The sequence below is a fragment of the Talpa occidentalis genome, unplaced genomic scaffold, assembly GCF_014898055.3.
Source record: "Talpa occidentalis isolate TD23 unplaced genomic scaffold, MPIMG_talOcc4v2.1 talOcc4.15, whole genome shotgun sequence".
NCBI classification, from domain to species: domain Eukaryota; kingdom Metazoa; phylum Chordata; class Mammalia; order Eulipotyphla; family Talpidae; genus Talpa; species Talpa occidentalis.
The window spans coordinates 50,797,166-50,816,300 of NW_023601543.1; the positions used below are offsets into that span (position 1 = coordinate 50,797,166).

At 36.2% G+C, this 19,135-nt stretch overlaps 1 protein-coding gene across 7 annotated transcripts in view; it reads right to left on the bottom strand.

The window, feature by feature from the left end:
• Positions 1 to 19,135, bottom strand: part of ZC3H12B (zinc finger CCCH-type containing 12B) — a 231,585-nt gene that overhangs the window by 97,322 nt on the left and 115,128 nt on the right. For 5 of the 7 annotated variants that reach the window (XM_054695694.1, XM_054695693.1, XM_054695695.1 and 2 more), the window contains exon 1: positions 11,498 to 11,705. The exons of the other annotated variants lie outside the window; for them this stretch is intronic. The gene's annotated coding sequence lies outside the window, so the exon portion shown is untranslated. Of the gene's footprint in view, positions 1 to 11,497; positions 11,706 to 19,135 lie in introns of those variants that run through there. 7 annotated transcript variants of the gene reach the window in all.

Sequence of the window (19,135 nt, forward strand, 5' to 3'; positions counted from 1 at the left end):
ATATGTGTTTTCAAAGCCTATGTTAGGCCATTCATGTCTTTGCCTTGTATGTGCCACTGAAGGGCTTATCTGAAATTTAGTTACTGCTTAATAGTGTACTTCAGTTCTTAAAATTGTTGCTATTTATCTTGGCTATTCTGTGCATCTAAAACTTGTAGACAATTCTGGACTTGTGTCAGTTCATAAACAGAATTGGGAGATTCCCTTGTTTAGCTCTCTATATTTCAGAATTTCCTAAAAATTGTCTGGACCTTAGTAATCTTTTTTATTGTGCTTTTGACTAGAAATCCATTTTCTCAGTTTCCCAGCTAGAATAATAGACTTTTCCCCAAAATTTTTGCACCATAATTATGCAAACAAGATTATTCTAAGATTGAAATAGTGAGAGAAAAAAGAAAAATAAAGGTAATTTCCCATTTTTTGCACAGTGGGAATCTCCTTTCCTGGTTCCTCTATCCATAACTCTGTTCATATTGTCTCTCATAATTTTTGGTGTTTGAGCTGCCACCACAGTGGTACAGATATTACTATGTCTGGTCTTGGAGAAAGTCTTGGACAAAAAATATAACAAAAACCTTAATATTTCCTCCCTAAATCACAGAGGTCCATATTCCCAATCTTTGGCAGGAGGAAGAGGAGGAGGGGGGAAGGGCGAAGGGGAAGAGGAAGAAGGTCTAAGTCAACCTGAATGTATTAAAAAAAAAAAAAAAAACTCAGGGAACTGAGGTGGGTAGCCTGCCTGTTACAGAGTCATGTGACTGGCCATATGTTTGAGTTCATTCTCTTTGAAATAGAGGAATTTTTTTTGGATGTCTCTACTTTAAACTTGGTTCAGACACTTGAATTACAAAAAAATGTCAATTCTGGGACTTTACAATGCAATCTTCCCTGTAATGCTGAGGCATTATGATTTGTGGTGAGTTCTTTGATTGCTCGGGTTGGCTGATATGCTAAAACCTTAAAAAGTACACATGTAAATAAGACATTATGAAATTGAGTTAGATCAGGTAAAGGTGCTATTACATCACAAGAAGTTGTAATACAAGCTGTCAGAGCTATTAGACTTTGTTTTGTGACTGTTAGATCTATATGGTACAAGAAATCATTATGTAATTAGAAGCATTTCTGTGTCCTCCTCCTCCTCCATCTTCCTCCTCCTCCTCCTCCTCCTTTCTATTTCTTCTCTTTTCTCTCTCTCTTTCTCTCTCTCTCAGCTTGAGGCCTCACTCTGGCCCAAGTGTACTGTGCAATAACTTCCATGTTCCTCATTGTCATTTTTAAGCGATACTGTAAGCATGAGGCTCTAGAGTGTTAAAGACATTTGCCAAAGACCATGTACATATCATACTAATGGAAACCCTAATCACAGGGGGTCTTTTGGAATCCCTGGAAACTGAAGCTGCCATCTATGAAGAAGGCTCAGAGCAAAACTATCCAAAATTTTCTGGTAACAACACAAAAAATTAAGTTAACAGAAGAAAAATCAAGAAGTAGAAACTGACATCAAAAGACTATATGCTAATTAAAATGTATTTTTAAAAGAGTTTATGCAGCATAAAGAAGACAGGAGGCCTCCCTGGTGGTGCAGCGGGTTGAGCGCAGTGCTGTGAAGCTGTCCACAGCCTCTGCAGTGCCAGTTTGATCCCGGCCAGTTGGCCGGCGAGGGTCCCACATGATGCATCAGACCTATACTGTTGCTCCTGCTGCATCCCTCAGCAGTGTATTTCATCAGTCTGCTTGTTCTGTTCCCCGCTCTGGCTCTGGTGAATCCTCTCACCCTCCCGCACATCTGGCCTGTACCCCAGTTCTTGTATAAATAAAATAAATAAATCTTTTAAAAAAAGAAGACAGGATAACTAATAATGGTTTTATTTATTTAGATCTTATTCTGCATTGCTATTTCACAACTGCCAAAATGTGTCATCCTGCAGGTATCTCTAAACACTCTAAAATTCATAACTTTCTTAAAGACCCATCTGGAGTATATGTTCATTTCCTCTGAGATACCACAGATCCTATGGCCCTCTCAATTTTCTCCTAACAGAACAGAGTTAATAAATTTGCCTCAGGAGGATTTTCCTGCTGCCAAAGGAAAACATGACAGGGCTATCAAAACCTCTAGTAAGGACAGAGAGGGGAAGGGGAAGGCAATATCACATAGAGCCACAGATAATCATGTTAGGCCTCTTTGTTTCCTCTCTTGGATGTTTATTATCTGGTTACTTGCTTACTTTTCCATCACAATGATCACTATTTTTTTTCAAAGATTTATTTATTTATACAAGCACTGGGTACAGTCAGAAGTGCGGGAGGGTGAGAGAATTCACCAGAGCCAGAGCAGGGAACAGAACAGACAGACCGACGAAATACACTGCTGAGGGGAGCAGCGGGAGCGGCAGGAGAGGTCTGTCGTACCATGTGGGACCCTCGTTGGCGGCCGGGGATCGAACCGGTGCTGCAGAGGCTGCAGGCAGCTTCACAGCTCAGAGCTCAACTGCTGTGCCACCAGGGGAGGCCCCACAATGATCACTATTAAGGATCATTATGAATGAAACATGAAGACCATCTCCTGCCGCTTGAAGTTGGTATTATTAAAGCTTTTTAGAATTCCATGTCTATAATGATTAACTAAAGAAATTTGAGTTCTATTTGATTTATACCTAATTTTGTTAAAATGGAAACTATGGGCTTCCCTGGTGGCGCAAGGGGTTGAGACACAACCTATGAAGCAATCCACAGCCTCTGCAGCATAGGTTCGATTCCCGGCCTGCAAGGGAGCAACCCACATGGCGCAGCAGACCTCTCCTGCCCTGCCCACTGCTCCACTCAGCAGTGTTTTTGGTCAGTCTGCCTGTTCTGTTCCCCATTCTGTCTCTGGTGAGTCCTCTCACCCCCCACACCTCTGGCCTTTGCCCCAGCTCTTGTATGCATAAATATTTTTTTAAATAAAAAATAAAATGTAAACTACAGGTTTTCATGTCTGTCTGCTTGTTTATATACATAGATATATATTTGTTTTTCTATACCAGGAGGGTATTAAAATTAATTTATAAAAGACTAGTGTTTAATTGGGTAAATTATGTATTCCTAAAACCCAGGAATATAGAACACTCAAATATTTATCAAATTTATATGATCTGAGTTTTCTAAGTGCAAAGATTTCTAATTAATGTGACTGGATCTACATCTTGTTTTTCTTACATATGCAGTATTTCCTTATTAATTAATGGGAAGAATGTGTGCAGGAGAAATGAGAAATAACTGTAAAAATAGAAAAAACGTATGGAATATGAATATTTTTAAAATTGTGGTAACATTAGTTTACAGTATTTTATATGATTTAGAGGTATAGGATAACCCCTCTTCATATGTATGTTATCAGACCAAAACCTCCATCAAGGCACACATAGCCTTCCATCTTAGTCCATTGGATCTCCTCCATACCCTGTTCTCTACACCCCTGCTCTCTTTCTGGTAGCCTCAATGCTACAGTCATGATGTTTGGGTTTGTTACTGGTTTGGTTTTATCCAACAATTTATTTTGTTTCTCTATATTCCATCTGGTATTTGTCTTCTGATTTATTTTGCTTGGCATTAACCTCCTGTTCAATCCATGCTGATGCATATGACATCTATTTAATAGATGGTTATCATTCCATTATGTCTATTTACTAGTATTCCTACTGCACTCAATGGTTATTGGGCATTTCAGTTGTTGGCAAAACTTTGTTATTATAAATAGTGCTATAATGAACATAGGGGTGCATATATGCCTTTGAATTAATGGGTGTTTTGCATTCTTTGGTAGGTATTTAGGAGTGGAATTACTTGATTGTATGGTAGATCTATTTCTAATATTTTAAGAAACCTCACTATTATTTTCCATAAGGGCTGTACCGGTCTATATTCTAAACAGTGTACAAAGGTTCTTTATCTCCTTATCATTACCAAAACTTGCTGTTTTTCTCTCACATCACATTGACCACATAGGCAACCATACTCCTCCATCATAATCTGTAAGACACCCTCCCCACTTTGATTTCTATCACCCTGCTAATGCTGCCATAGACTCAACTCTAGTCTGATTTCTAGAGTTTATTGGTTTTGTCTGATACTTTTGTTTGTTGTCCTGCATTCTACATATAAGCAATATTATTCAATTTGCAAATTAGTGCTGCAGTGAACATAGGAGTGCACATATCCCTTCAGATTAGTGTTTTTCATTCTTCAGGTAGATATCTATGAGTCAAATTGCTAGATCACATGGTAGATGTACTTTTAATATTTTGAGAAACCTCCATACACTTCTCTATAGGGGTTGAAACAGTCTACGTTCACACCAAGAGTGTACAAGAGCTTTTTTTGCTCCACATCTTCATCTATAATTTTGGATTTGGTCTTTTTTGATATGGGTCATATACAATTAAAACTATAACTATATGCATTTCCTTGATGATAAATGTTGATGAGTATTTTTTCGTGTGTTACTTTTGTCCAGTTGTATGCCTTCTTTTGGAGAAGGGTCTATTTTAACTCATGTCCAGTTTTTCATTGTTTACTTTTTGTTGATGTATGAATTATTTTTCATATAGAACATCAGCCTCCTTTCTGATGCATGGCTTGCAAATATTTTATTCAATTCTGTAGGGCAACTTTTTGCTTTAATGGTAGTTTATTTTACTGTGCAGAAGCATTTTGGTTTGTTGTAGAGTCATTTATTTTGTTTTGATTTTCCTTGCTGTTGGAGTTGAATCCCCAGTGATATCCATAATACCAATGATTTGGGGTGTTTTGCCTATGTTTTCTTTGTATTTTATGATTTCAGGACTCATGTTCAAGTCTAATCCAGTTCAAGTTGATTTTTTATATGGCATAATATGATGGTAAAATTTCATTCATTTTTAATGTGGCTGTCCAGTTTGCAAAGACCAGGGCCTCCCCGGTGGTGCAGTAGGTTGAGTGGCGCACTGTGAAGCTGTCTGCAGCCTGCGCAGTATGGGTTCAATCTCAGCCAGTGAGAATCCCACATGGCACAGCAGACCTCTCCTGTCGTGCTTGCTGCTCCGCTCAGCAGTGTATTTCTGTTGTCTGCCTGTTCTGCTCCCTGCTCTGCCTCTGGTGAATCCTCTCACCCTCCTGCACCTCTGGCCTGTACCCCAACTATTGTATAAAAATAAATATTTTTTAAAAAAGACCATTTGTTGAAGAGATTTCCCTTTCACCAATGCATGCTCTTGACTCATTTGTCATAGATTAACTGCCCATAAATGTAGGTTCATTTCTGGTCTTTCAATTTTATTCCAATTGTCTGGGTGTATATTTTCATGCTAGTAACATACTGTTTGGATTACTATAGCTTTGCAGCATAGTTTGAAGTTCAGAACTGTGATATAGCCCCCTTTTTTTGGCTATGCGGTCTTTTGTGGTCCCATATTAAATTCAGTAGTGTTCCATTTCTTTGAAAACTTCCGTTGAAAGTCTTATAGAGTTTGCATTGAATCTACATATACCTTTGGGTAAGATGGCCATTTTAACAATGCCAATTCTTCCAATCCATTAACAGGGAATAGTGTTCCATTTATTTTTGTCTTTTTCTATTTTTTAAAGATTTGTGTTAAGATTTATTTATTTATACACACAAGAACTGGGGTACAGGCCAGAGGTGTGGGGGGTGAGAGGATTCACCAGAGACACAGTGGGAAGCAGAACAGGCATACTGAAATACACTGTTGAGGGGAGTAGTGGGGGAGTCAGGAGAGGTCTGCTGTTCCATGTGGGTATCTCCCTGGCAGGGGATTGAACTCATGCTGTAGAGGCTTTGGATAGATTTATAGATTGCATCTTAAACCCTAGTGCCACCAGGGAGGCCCAAGAGATTTACTTATACATACAAGACCTGGGGTCTAGGCCAGAGGTGCAGGGGGTGAGAGGATTTATCAGAGACAGAGTGGGATGTACTGAAATACACTGCTGGGGGAAGTGAGACAGGTGAGGTATGCTACACCATGTGGATAGCTCCCTGGCTGGTCAGGAATCGAACTGGTGCTGCAGTGTCTGGCAGTAGGTTGATAGCACTGAGACTTAACCCCTTCACCCCCAGGGAGGGCCTCATTTTCTATTTTTTTAAGCAATGTATTTTTTTTAATAAATTTTATTTTTATATTCCCCATACAATTGCAACCCCCTTATTTTGACCCCAATCCCTCCCCTCCTAATTGTATAGGCCCTACAACTACTTTATTAATTGTAATCCTAAGTATTGAATTATTTTTTGACATGATTGTAAATAGGATTGTTATCTTGATTACTTTTTCTTCTAATTCACTTGAATGTTGGAATGCAATTAATTTTTGTTAGATTGTTTTTGTAATTTGCCTCTTTACTGATTTATTTTTTCAATCAGTTTTTTATTGGAGTCTTTAGGATTTTCTATTTATATGGTCATATTCTCTGTGAATGGTGATTGTTTACTACTTCTTTTACAATTTGGATTCTTTTTATATCTTTCTCTTGCCTAATTTCTCTAGCAAGGACTTCCAACCCCATGTTGAATAGTAGGGGTAAAAGTGAACATCTTTGTCTTGTAATAGATCTTAAAGGAGAACAATTCAGCTTTTCATCATTGGGTATATTAGCTGTATGTTTGTAATATATGACCTTTACTGTCATTAGGTATACTCCTACCCCATTTTTGGAGGGTTTCTATCATAAATGGAAGTTGAATCTTACCAAATACTTTTTTGCTTCTATCAATATGATGATATGATGTTTATATTTCCTTCTATTTATATAGTGAATTACATAGATGTATTTTGGATGTTGACCCATCCTTATGTGCATGGAATATTCCTGCATGGTCATGATATATGATCCTTTCAAAATCTGTTGATTTTGGTTTGCTAAAATTTTGTTGAGGATTTTTACATCTATGTTCATCAGGGTTATTGGCCCATGGATTTCTTTTTGTGTGTGATATGTTTTGGTGTCAGAGTAGTATTGGTCTCATGAAATGTGTTTGGAAGCATTCCTTATTTCTCAAATTTTTTGGAAGAATTTGTGAAGTATAGATATTAATTTGTCTTTAAAAGTTTGTTCATGAAATCATGATCTCATGCTTTTGTTTGTTGAGTGACTTTTGATTACTCTTTCAATTTCCTTGCTTGTAGTTGGTCTGCTTAGGTTTTCTATCTCTTCCTGATTTAGTCGTGGAAGGCTACCTACGCCTAAAACTGTTCATTTCTTCTAGGTTATTCAACTTACTGGCATTTAGAAGTTCATAATAATTTCTTATGTTCCCCTGCATTTCTGAGACATCTGTTGTAAATTCTAAATATCTGTTTCTAACTATTAGCATTTTATCTATCTTTTTCTTTGAAAGCCTAGTGAGAGCTTTCTTTGATTTATTTTTTCTATGAACCAATTTCTGGTTTCATTGACTTGGATGGTTTTTTGATTTCTATTTATTTTTGTTCTAATTTTTTATTATATGCTTCCTTCTACTGACTTTTGTTTTTCACTTTTCATCTTTTTCTAGTTTCTCTGGTGTGTTGTAAGCTTATGTAGCTGATCTCTCTCATTACTTAATGTGTGTCTGTTTTACTATATACTTTCCTCTTAGTACTGCTTTTGCTGTCTCCCATAGGTTCTGGAAACTTCAATTTTCTTTGTCTACAGGTATATTTTAATTTATACTTTGATTTCCCCATTAACATAATAGTAGTGTGTTGTTCAATCTCCACATATTAGAGGTTTTTCTTTGCTTTCCTTTTCTGGTTGATTTTTAGTTTTATACTATTGTTTTCACATTAATTACTTCTTATTTCAATCTTCATGAATTTACTGATACTTTCTCTGTGATGCCACATGTGGTCTATCCATGTGCACTTGAGAAGAATGTGTATTCATTTTTTTGGGGTGGGTGGGTGCAGGGCCTCATAAATACCTATTAAACTGACATTGTCTCATTCTTTATTGAAGGTCATTGTTTTCTTGTTCATTTTTTGTTTTGTTGGTCTATTAGTCAGAGAGGGGTGTTGAAGTCCCTTACTTAAATTATGTTGATGCCAATGTCAGTTTTCAGATTTAATAATAGTTGCTTCATATATTTTAATACTACATTTGGTACACATATATCGATGAGTGTTATGCCCTCCTGATATATTTTATAATCCATCATTATATAATGTTCATCCTTGTCTCTTGTTACATTTTTTAACTGAAAGTTTACTTTTTCTGATAAAAGTATGGCTGTCCCATCTCTTTTTGGAGAGGGTCATACTTGCTTTTAGGATTGTTTCACAGCCTTTAATTTGAGACTTTGCTTATCTTTGGAGCTAAGATTGATATCCTGTAGACAGTAGAATGTTGGGTTTTGTTTTATGATCCAAACAGCCACTTTATGCATTTTGATTGATGGATTTAGGCAATTTACATTTAGTGTGATTATTGATAGATGAGAATTTTCTACTGCCATTTGTCCTTAGTTTTCTAAACATATTTCCTAGTTTAGTATTTTTTGTGGATTTCCTTCTCATTGAATTAGATAGAACTCCTTGTAACATTTATTGTAGGTGTGGTCAAGTGTTGAAAACTTCTGAAACGGGCAGACAGAGACAACAGGGCAACAAGGCAGGAGGCCGATGGAAGGATAGAACAGCCACCCATCTGCTCGGGCTCTGTGAACAGAGGGCCACCAAAAAGCACCAAAAGGCCAAAAAAAAAAAAAAAAACAAAACCAAGGGCTAGAGCCTAACAAAGGACAGTGCCCCAAAAGTGTACAGGACATTGTCTATGGATTCTCACCCATACACACTATTGCAAGAAACCTCAAGCACCAGGAACAACAACCATGGGATTTATTTTACAAACAAGGGAAACAAATAGCTTACTGTATCCACAAGTGGCTGGCTATCTCACCCAGATAGTGTCAGTGATGGTCAACACAGGTCACCAGGAATACTGGACAGCACTGACCAATAGTGATAGTCACTACTGGTCCCTCAGAGGCAGTGTCAGAGACACCCAGTGTTAACAGCTCTTTATGAGATGTTGGGTTATATCAACAACAATTCTTTGAAATACTAAGCCCAGGGATATTGGTGCCCCTTTCTTGTAATGTCAGTCTCTTAACAAAGGTCATTGGCTTCTCTTCCCTTCTTGGAGGTCAGCTGTTGGATGCTTCTTTTTTCTCTTTCTTCAGAGGCCATGAACAGAGTCTTCCCCTTTCTTCTTCCTTTGGTGGCTGGCATCATCTCTCCTGTTTAGGGGCTGGCACCATCTCTCTGTTCAGGTCTGGTGTCATCTCTCTGATCAGGGCCCTCTGGCCCTGGCTTATATCCTTTTTCAGGGTGTCTCACCCACAAGTCTAGTTGGACTATTTTTCAATCCTGTGGCTGATTGGACCATTTACCAATCAGCTCATAGCACCTGATTGGTCCATTCTACCACTGAGGAAGTATGCTGTTACATTCTACCACCGAGGAAGTATGCTTCCTCTACCATCGAGGACGTATGCTGTTACAAAAGGGCTCTGAGGAGCAACTGCCACAACAGACTTGGGGAGCAACAGAGTGAAAGAACACCCCTGCTCCGGCTGGCTCCCTCTGCTGAGGTGGCTTGGTCCTGGTAACAAAAGTCCGATTGGACCATTTTTCAATCCTGTGGATGACTGAACCATTTAGCACCAATCAGCTCATAGCTAGCATCTGGTTTGTCCAGCCTATGATCCAGGAAGTACACTGTTACAAAAAAGGTCTCTGAGGAGCAACTGCCACAACTGATAAAAAAGGCAGTTGCTGAGCTCTGAGGAGCAACTGCCACAACTGACTTGTGGTAGTGCAGCAGGGTGAAAGAACACCACTGCTCTTGCAGACTCCCACATCTGAAGCAGCTGGTTTCTGGTAACACTTTTGCTCTTTTTTTCTGGTAAGGCCTTCGTTTCTCCTTCACATGTGAAGAAGAATCTTGCAATATATAGTATTTTCCACTGACAATTTTTATCTTTAAATATTTTGATTATGTCAGTCCATCTTCTCCATGTATTTCCTTAGATAATTCTGATGTATGCTTCATAGGTTTACCTTTGAAAGGTACTTGTTATTTTCCCCCTAGTCACCTTCAGTACTTGTTTGTTGTCTTGAAATCTTGGCAGTTTCATCACTATGTGTCTTCCTTGTTTAGTTCTCATTATATTTAGATAGCCAAGTGTTCTTTTAGCTTCATGTACTTGGGTATTTATTTCCTTCCACATGTTTAGGAAATTGTCCTTTATCATTTCTTTGAATAAGTTTTATGATTTCCCCCTCTCTTTCCTTTCTTGGATACCCTTTATCCACATGTTGCCTTTTCTGTTGGAGTCAGATAATTTTCAAAGGGTTTCTATGTTTTTTTCCCCTGCTATTTCTTTCTTCCATTTCAAAGTCATTTGAATTTTGCATTTCTTCCTTTATAACTTTTTCAGAAATTTTTATCTTTTCTTTTTTTTTTTCTTTTTTTTTTTTTTTATAGAGGCATGCTTTATTTATTTGTTTGCTGGTTTCTTTGTTTGTTTTGTTTATACATGCACTGGGTACAGTCAGAAGCGCGGGAGGGCGAGAGAATTCACCAGAGCCAGAGCGGGGAGCAGAGCAGGCAGAAGGACCGAAGTACACTGCTGAGGGGAGCAGCGGGCGGCAGGAGAGGTCTGCGCGCCAGAAATTTTTATCTTTTCAATTGACCTTTTCATATCCTTCAACTTTCTTATTTTCTTATTTAATTATTTTATATCTATTTTCTGTTCATTAATATTTCTTAAGACATTCTTCCATTTTTCTGAATTTTGTTATATTTCTGATTAGCTTTTCAGTGTTCTCTTATATTGCTTGGCATGCTTTTCTATATTTCATATAATTTCTTTGAATGTCTTTATCATGGCTTTTTTTGAAATTTATCTTATTAGGAGATAAAATCTTTCATATCTTTGTGTGGATACTGGAGAGTTGTTATTTCCTTGTGGTGCTATATTCCCTTGACATCTCATTTTGCTATGTATTGTGGGTTTCTTTTTGTTTACCCATTTTTCTGTTTTAGATCTTAAGATATTTGAACTACTTTTACCATTCCAGGTAGTGGCATTGTGGCTTTTATAGGATGTGAACACTAGGTGGTGGCAGGCTAATATTTGTGGCCACACAAATAGCCCTCCTCTCTGGTGTTCCATAATAGATTTTCTGCTTTCTCCGTGTACTCTCAGTGGACTTCACAGATCAGTAACAGACCTGATGTATGGGGAAGGATGAGTGTAGCTCAGTGCACTGTCCTTGTACCTTTCACTGGGGACTTAACCTGATGGGAAAACCCCAACCCTTCCACAAGCATTTCCTGTCAGTCAGGCATTTGTATTTCTACACGATTTAGCTCTCCCACACTCAGGACCATTGACTAGAATGGCAACACAATGGTTTGTATGTCAGACCCCGCCACTCCTGTCCATAGATTCCAAGCATCTCTCCCCACCCACCTTTTGTTCACTGAAGCATGATTGTCCTGTATTCCTTTTGTCACAGTTTTCCTGGTCTTTGATGTCCAAGAAGTATGTCAGTTTCACCCCAAGCCATGGAACTCTCTGGGTACAGTACTACACTGGTTAACTTAGATGATACTTTGTGAAGCAAGATTTCTCTGACCCCATCTTGGATCCTGGATCTTCCAGAAACATCTTTTTGTTAACAAAACATATTTTGGTAAAGAAAGTAATTAAGGTGAAATTGATTATCTCTAAATAGAAAAGAGAATAAGGAACAAACTAAGAGTGGCATAAAAAGATACAGAAGACACAGAAGGCAATCTTGGGAAAGAGATTATATATATTATATATAATTTATGTACATAATATATATTTATAATTATATTGCATATATTTAAATTTGTATTCCTATATATACCTATATAAGAAAATAGATTTGTTTTATATATACTTATATATAATTTACATTATATTTATAAATATATATGATTAATATTGTTAGAACTGAATTTATATTATAGGGTTATAAAATAGATTTTAATATTAATATTATGTATGGAAAACTGAGCCTTGATTTTTTTTCACCTATTGGAAGAACAACTTAGCTGTTGACTATTGATGTTTTTAATACAATATCATATGATTTTTTTCCAGTTTTCTTTATTTTAGAGTAATTTACATGAGAAGTAAACACTTTATAATTTGTTCTTTTATCACCACATTGTCAATTAATTAAGTAAATCTAGTTTTGTTGATTTTAAAAGAACTATTTATTTGCAATCTTATAAAGTTCTTTATATTCCTAGAAATATTTGTCACTTTGATTACTTGAATTTTCAAGTACTGTTTTATAATAATCTTTATAAGCTTTTAAAATATTTTTATAGTTTTGACAAGAATCCCCCAAATTAAAATCTAAATAAACTCCTTTAAACTTTGCTACTCTTAAGATGTTTTTTTAGAAGGATCCCTGGAGAAACAGCTCATAAACTTATACTTGTGGAAAGTGAGTTATTAAACTAATTAGGACAATTTGAAATGTTAAATTGCATAGGCAACGTTGTCAAATAAGAAGTGATAATAAATTTTTGTTTATTTGTTTAGGTAGATGTTATATATATTCTAGATGCTTCATAAAATTATTCGAAAGATGATATAATGCATCATCTTATAGTATTATAACCAAATTTGTCAATATTTGATGAATCCTAAACAGTTTTTTAACCTGAGCATTTTAAAGTTTTATTTTGTGTTTTATAGAAATTACTGTTTTATTATAAGTCTTTTGAAAAGGTACTTCATCCTTAAAGATATTCATGAAAAAGACATTAATAACTTTCAGATCACAAACTGAACTGAGTAAATAAATTCCAGAAATAATGTAAAAACTGGATTCAAGCAGAACTGGATTAACACAAAACTAAATAAATTAAGGAAATTAATTATAATTTTTAATGACTTTGATAAATCTTTTACGTTTTATTTTCTTTTGCAGACTAAGGGAAGCTCTTTTTCTTAATCCTTCACAATTTGTTAAAATATAACTTTATGAGTTCAACAAAATCAGTTACTTTTGTAATTACTCTTGAATTTAAAAATTATTAGCAAATATCTCATTTTCATGATAATATATTTACCTTTATAAATTCAGTAGAAATCAGTTTTTTTCTTATAATTGGCAAAATTGGAAATGTTGGTAAGTACTTGACTAGTTTAAAAAATTTCTAAATAATGTATTTACACCCAGGTATGGCCTGACATAAAAGTAACTAAGGTTGACCAATTGAGTTAATAAGGCTTTCAAAACTTGCCTGGTAACATACTTATAGGGTTCAAAAATGTCTCACTAGGTAAATAAGAAAGTACAGTTTCAGAAAAGCTCAGGAATCTCAGAATATTTGAGGAACCTCAGGAAAAGAGGAATTTATCCAAGTCTACATGTATTATTGTCTAAGTCTAATGGTGAGGTTATGCCATGACTTCAAAATGTTGAGTTTTCAGAACTGAATCTGGTGTTTTTATGAAAAATTACAGCAAAGCAGACTTGAGAAGACTTTATAATAATAAAATTAATTATGTTGTGATTAATTTTAATAGAAATGAATGTGATTTTAGATACAAAAATTTAGATTAAAAAGATCACCTCTAGGGCTTCCCTGGTGGCACAGTGGGTTGAGCACCACACTGTGAAGCTGTCCGCAGTCTCTGAGGCATGGTTCAATTCCCGCCCACCCAGGGAGATTCACATGGTGCGACAGACCTCTCCTGTCTCTCCTGCTGCTCCCCTCAGCAGTTTATTTTGGTTCTTCTGCCTTTTCTGCTCCCTACTCTGTCTCTGGTGGATTATCTCATCCTCCCATGCCTCTGGCCTGCACCCCAGGGCTTGTATAGGTAAATAAATCTTTTAAAAAATCACCTTTATAAATTATATTATAGAATGGTTACTTTTCTTCGAACTTCTCATTACATATAAATTAGACATAGATTCCACAAAATTTCTCATGCCCTAAATCATCTTTATCTTACTTTGAGAAGGATATTTTTCATAACATTCATGATAGACTTCTCAAATTCAAATTATTTAAAAGAAAATTTTGCTGATATAATTCCTATGATAACTGAAAAACTAAGGATACAATCAATGACTTTGTAAATACTATTTTCTCCTTTGAGGTTATTTATACTAGGTTTAACATTGACTCTTTCACTACTGAAGACATTTTATCTGAGGAACAGAATTCCTTCATTGGGTTACTTATTAACATTTTTATTCCCCCCAAATACCTCGGTATTCATCTTGCTAATGCATAATTTTCAAACCCATGTAACTGATTTAACTATACCTAGACCAACTTTAAATACATTATTCTTACCATTTCATTTATATTCTATTTCTATATTTACTTAAACTTTTAATTATTAATCTGTCTATTGGAAAATACAAGAAAAGTATTATAAAATACCTAAATAAAAGTTTCAAGGGATGGGAAAGTTTACTAATTTTTCTTTTTCTTTAGTGTGTTTTGTTTTTTCCTTTGAAAATTTTACTATTGTGTGAAATATGATATTTTTTTCTTTTGTGTGTAAATTGCTCAGTGCTGAAACTTTATTCATGAGATGTAATGTTATGAAAATATTGTAAACTCTAAAATATAAGGCATATATGACATCTAACAGATAAAGCACTGAAAATAAAAAGATATAAATGAAACATAAATATGTCTAATTCTTCATGGTAATGTAGTTTTCTGATCTGTCAGGATCACAGGGTAGATTTTCATACATATTGATATTGTAATGATCCTGACTGAGATAGTATGTGTATTGATGTTGCAATTTTTCTGGCCAAGAGGTAAGGGATATTGAAATGAAGCAAATTTAACTGTCAATTACAAAGCAACTACTTGGGAGTCATTACATGGCAACATAACTGGCTGCAGGCATCCTCGCCTTCAAGTACAACTAGAAATCAACTGTTACATATAAATCTCAACAGCTCATTGCCGGCATCTATGTATTGATCCACACATTTTTTATGGAAATGGGTGGTTAATAGCTCTCCAATATGGTGTAGCGTATGGGAAGGTACTATGGCCAAGTTGGTGGCCATTTTTAGCAGAGGAGCAAACTGGAGAAAAACATATTCTAGTGAGCACATGTTGGCACAGGTGACTTCCACAGTGACCATGAAATTTTATGCTTGCCGAATGAACCCTGAGAGAGAAAGGTCACATCAGTGCTTGGTGACAGTGGGAGTGGTGATAGAATCTGATTTTTAACACCTCAGGAAGTGACTGTTTGTGAGGTTGCAAAACACAGAGATGAGCATGGAATACTTCAGTGGGGGCCTGTAGAGGCTCCATACATGGATTGAATTATGATATGGTTATAGAGAAGGAAGTGGCAGCATGGGGTTCCCAGTACCCATCACAAAAGTATGAAAGATTTTATCTCCCAATCAGAGAGTTTGCAAAAGAGCCATGATAAAGAAATAGTATAAATATTATGATATCCCCCACTCCAAGAATGAGAACACTGAGACATAGGCATTTGGACTCCCACTTTCCACACTCTACCACCCCACCAATTCAATAAAAAAGGAGGATTCCAAAACTAAAGCTACAATATGACTTATTGGGGGAAAAGTTAAGGCAAGACACATATGATGTAAAACTCAACCCTCTGATGTTCACAGTTGGAGATTCTGAAATAGAAATATAAAGAAGCAGACGTCAAACATTATGATATACAATTAGAAGATCTAATAAAGTGGTTAGAAAAGTAATCATGAAGAAACTCAATGAAATTCAAGACTCATCTAACTACATAAAGTCAGATTCAGGATATCAGAAAATATATGTAGGAGTAGAAGGAAATCTTCATGAAAAAATCAAACCTATAAAGACAATTTAAGCAGAAATGTTTAATATGAGGGAAAAATTACAGGAACTGAAGACTGCCATGGAAAGCAGAGTAATTAGGTTTAATCCTGCAGAAGAAAGAATTGCTGAAACAGAAGATAAAATGTACAAAAAACTTAAGTGGAAAAGGAGAAAGAATTATGATTTAGGAAAAAGTGAAGAAACTCCATGTAAAATATTATATTCCATATAGAAGAAAACACATAAGCATAATGGGTATCCTAAAAGTTAGAGAGCGATCCTATTCAAATAAATTAAAATTGAGAACTCCAAAATCTCACAGCATATTAAGAACACCCCAACTCTAACCATAGATGTCTAAGAAGCAGAAAGAACACCTACATTTCTTAATTTGAAATTACCTACAAGAACATCATTGTAAAATTATCAATAATCAACAATAAAGAAAAAGTATTAAAGGCTTCTATGGAAGTAATGCATATAACATAGAAAGGTATCTCAATGAGTCTTCATCAGACTTCTCAGCAGAACCTCCTTGGGCTATGAGAGAGTGAAGTGGCATATTCACAAATTTGAAAAATAAGCACTTCCAGCCAAGAATAATCTATCCTGCATTTTTAAATTTTAAACATGATGGAGAAATAAAATCTTTCCCAGAAAAACAAAGAAATTCACCTCTGCCAGATCTGCCCTACTAGAGATGTTAAAAGGAGTTCAACATTAAAGGATAAAGACAGCACAAGATCTTGAGCAAGGTGATAAGTAGTAACAAAGTCAGAAAAAAAAAAAAAACATGGGACAACAACAACAAAAATCATTGAAGGGGAGAAAGAAAAGGACAATATTTGTACAGTTAAGTGACAATGAGTCAATACCAAAACATAAAAAGATTTAGCTATATAAGATTTGATAAAACCCTCATGGTAAAAGAATCTGGAGGATATGCACTTAGAAGAAAAGAAGAAACTGAGAAAACCACCAAGGGAAAATATTCAAATTAAAAGACAAATATATACGGGTGCATTGGGGAAGGAAATTCTATGGGGACTACACATGAGGGGGTGGGGGGAAGCAAATATTGTTTAAAAACGAACAATGGGGCCTCGCTGGTGGTGCAGGTGGTTGAGCACAGAATTGTGAAGCTGTCCGTAGCCTCTGCAGTGCCGGTTTGATCCCCGCCGGCCGTGGAGATACCCACATGTTGGGGCAGACCTCTCCTGTCTCGCCCACTGCTCTCCTTATCAGTGTGTTTCGGTCAGTCTGCCTGTTCTGTTCCCCACTCTGTCTCTAGTAAATTCTCTCATCCTCCTGCACATCTGACGTGTACCCCAGTTCTTGTATAAATAAATAAATCTTAAAAAAATGAACAATGATGTGAAAATTTAAACAAGGAAAGTATCTCAATTAGTAATGTTCTAGTAAATAGAGTTCTTATTTTAAACTGCTACTATTGAAACTGTCTTTATCAGAAGAGCCTAGACTTGGAATTAGAAATAAATATAGCAATCTAAAAAATAATAAAAGACAAATATAAATACATGGAAATAGAATCATAAAAATAAAACACCCAGGAAACTGTAATTAATCCTCATATAGCAATAATTACCCTAAATGCGAGCTGTCTGAATGAACCAATGAAAAAACACACATAAGATGCATGAATCATAAAGCATAATTCATCTATATTGTGCACACTAGAGTCACAAATCTGATCTAAAGACAAACACAGAATTAAAGTGAAAGTAGAACCAAATTATTTTAAGCCAATAACAGAAAAAAGCAGAAACATTTATGTTCATATCTGATGAATTAGACTTTCAGCCAAAGAAGGAAATTTGTGATGAAGACTTTCCCATGGTCACACCTAGAAACATAGTGATCCATATAGAAATAGGACTGATACCTAGACTAATAGCGCTTCAAATACAAAAGATAAAAAGACAGCACCCAGATGAATAGAAGGAGACACAGAATCACTCTGACCAAGGTAAAAACTTGTAAACTGGGCAAATCAGGAAGGCATCTGTAAGGTACAGAGAACTTTCCCCTGGGAATAAAAGAAGGTCTATGCCTCAAGTGAAACATTCAACCTCCATTAGTAGAGAAAAATTTGTGGAATTCTTACATTTAAGACAAGAAAGAAATGAGGAAAGATTATGAACACCTAGACACTAAGATCTAACCCTAAGAGATTAAGATAAGTCCATGAGAAAATTCACTTGCCTGGGACCCAAAATAATAACACCAGTTTGAACAATACACCACCCCTAGGTGAAGATATCCCAAATCCTTACAACATTGGCCTGGCAAGGAACACAGGAATAATCAAGGGAGTAGCGAACACATATCATCTTGACAATCTCTTGCAGTACTGCAGATAACAGTGTATGGATGGATACAATCTTGGAACTCACACTCAGTATTACAGGACCTTGTAGATGAATCCTTATTGAGAGTCCCACCTACTCCTGGGAAGTAGCAAAGCCAACTGGGAACTAGAACACAACAGTTACAATGGTACATCCCTGGTAGAAATATAAGCTCATAGGCTCCCCAGTGGCGCAGCGTTTGAGCGCTGGGTTGCGAAGCTGCCCACAGCCTCTGCAGCGCCTGTTCGATTCCCGGCCACTGGGCAAGGGTCCCACATGGCACGCAGACCTCACTTGCCACCCGCTGCTCCCCTCAGCAGTGTACTTCTGTCCTGCCTGTTCTGCTCCCTGCTCTGGCTATGGTGAATTCTCTCACCCTCCCGCGCTTCTGGCTGTACCCAGTGCTTGTATAAATAAATAAATAAATAAATAAATAAATAAATCTTAAAAAAAAAAAAAAGGAAATATAAGCTCAACCCCTACTAGCCACCATCAGCTTGTTAACCAGCAGGCCATACCCTACAGAAAATAAGCACTCCAAGGAACCCCCTAAGGAAGCATAGCCAGGTATCAGGCAAATTCTGTAACCTGCTGTGCTCTCTTGACAGCCCAAGAGAGTATATATATATGCAAATGTGTAGGTGCATGTGTAGGTGCAGATGTATGTATAGGTGTATGTGCATGTTAATATATATATACACATACACCTAAATAGTACATCAAAATATATTAAATAAATATTAAGAGATCAAAAGAAAATAATTGAAAATAACACAATAGGTGACTTTAACACATCCTGTAGATAGGAAATTAAAATCTAAAGACCAATTTTTCATGTACACTTTAAAAAAATCCTCAGCAAAACATTATCAATTCAAATT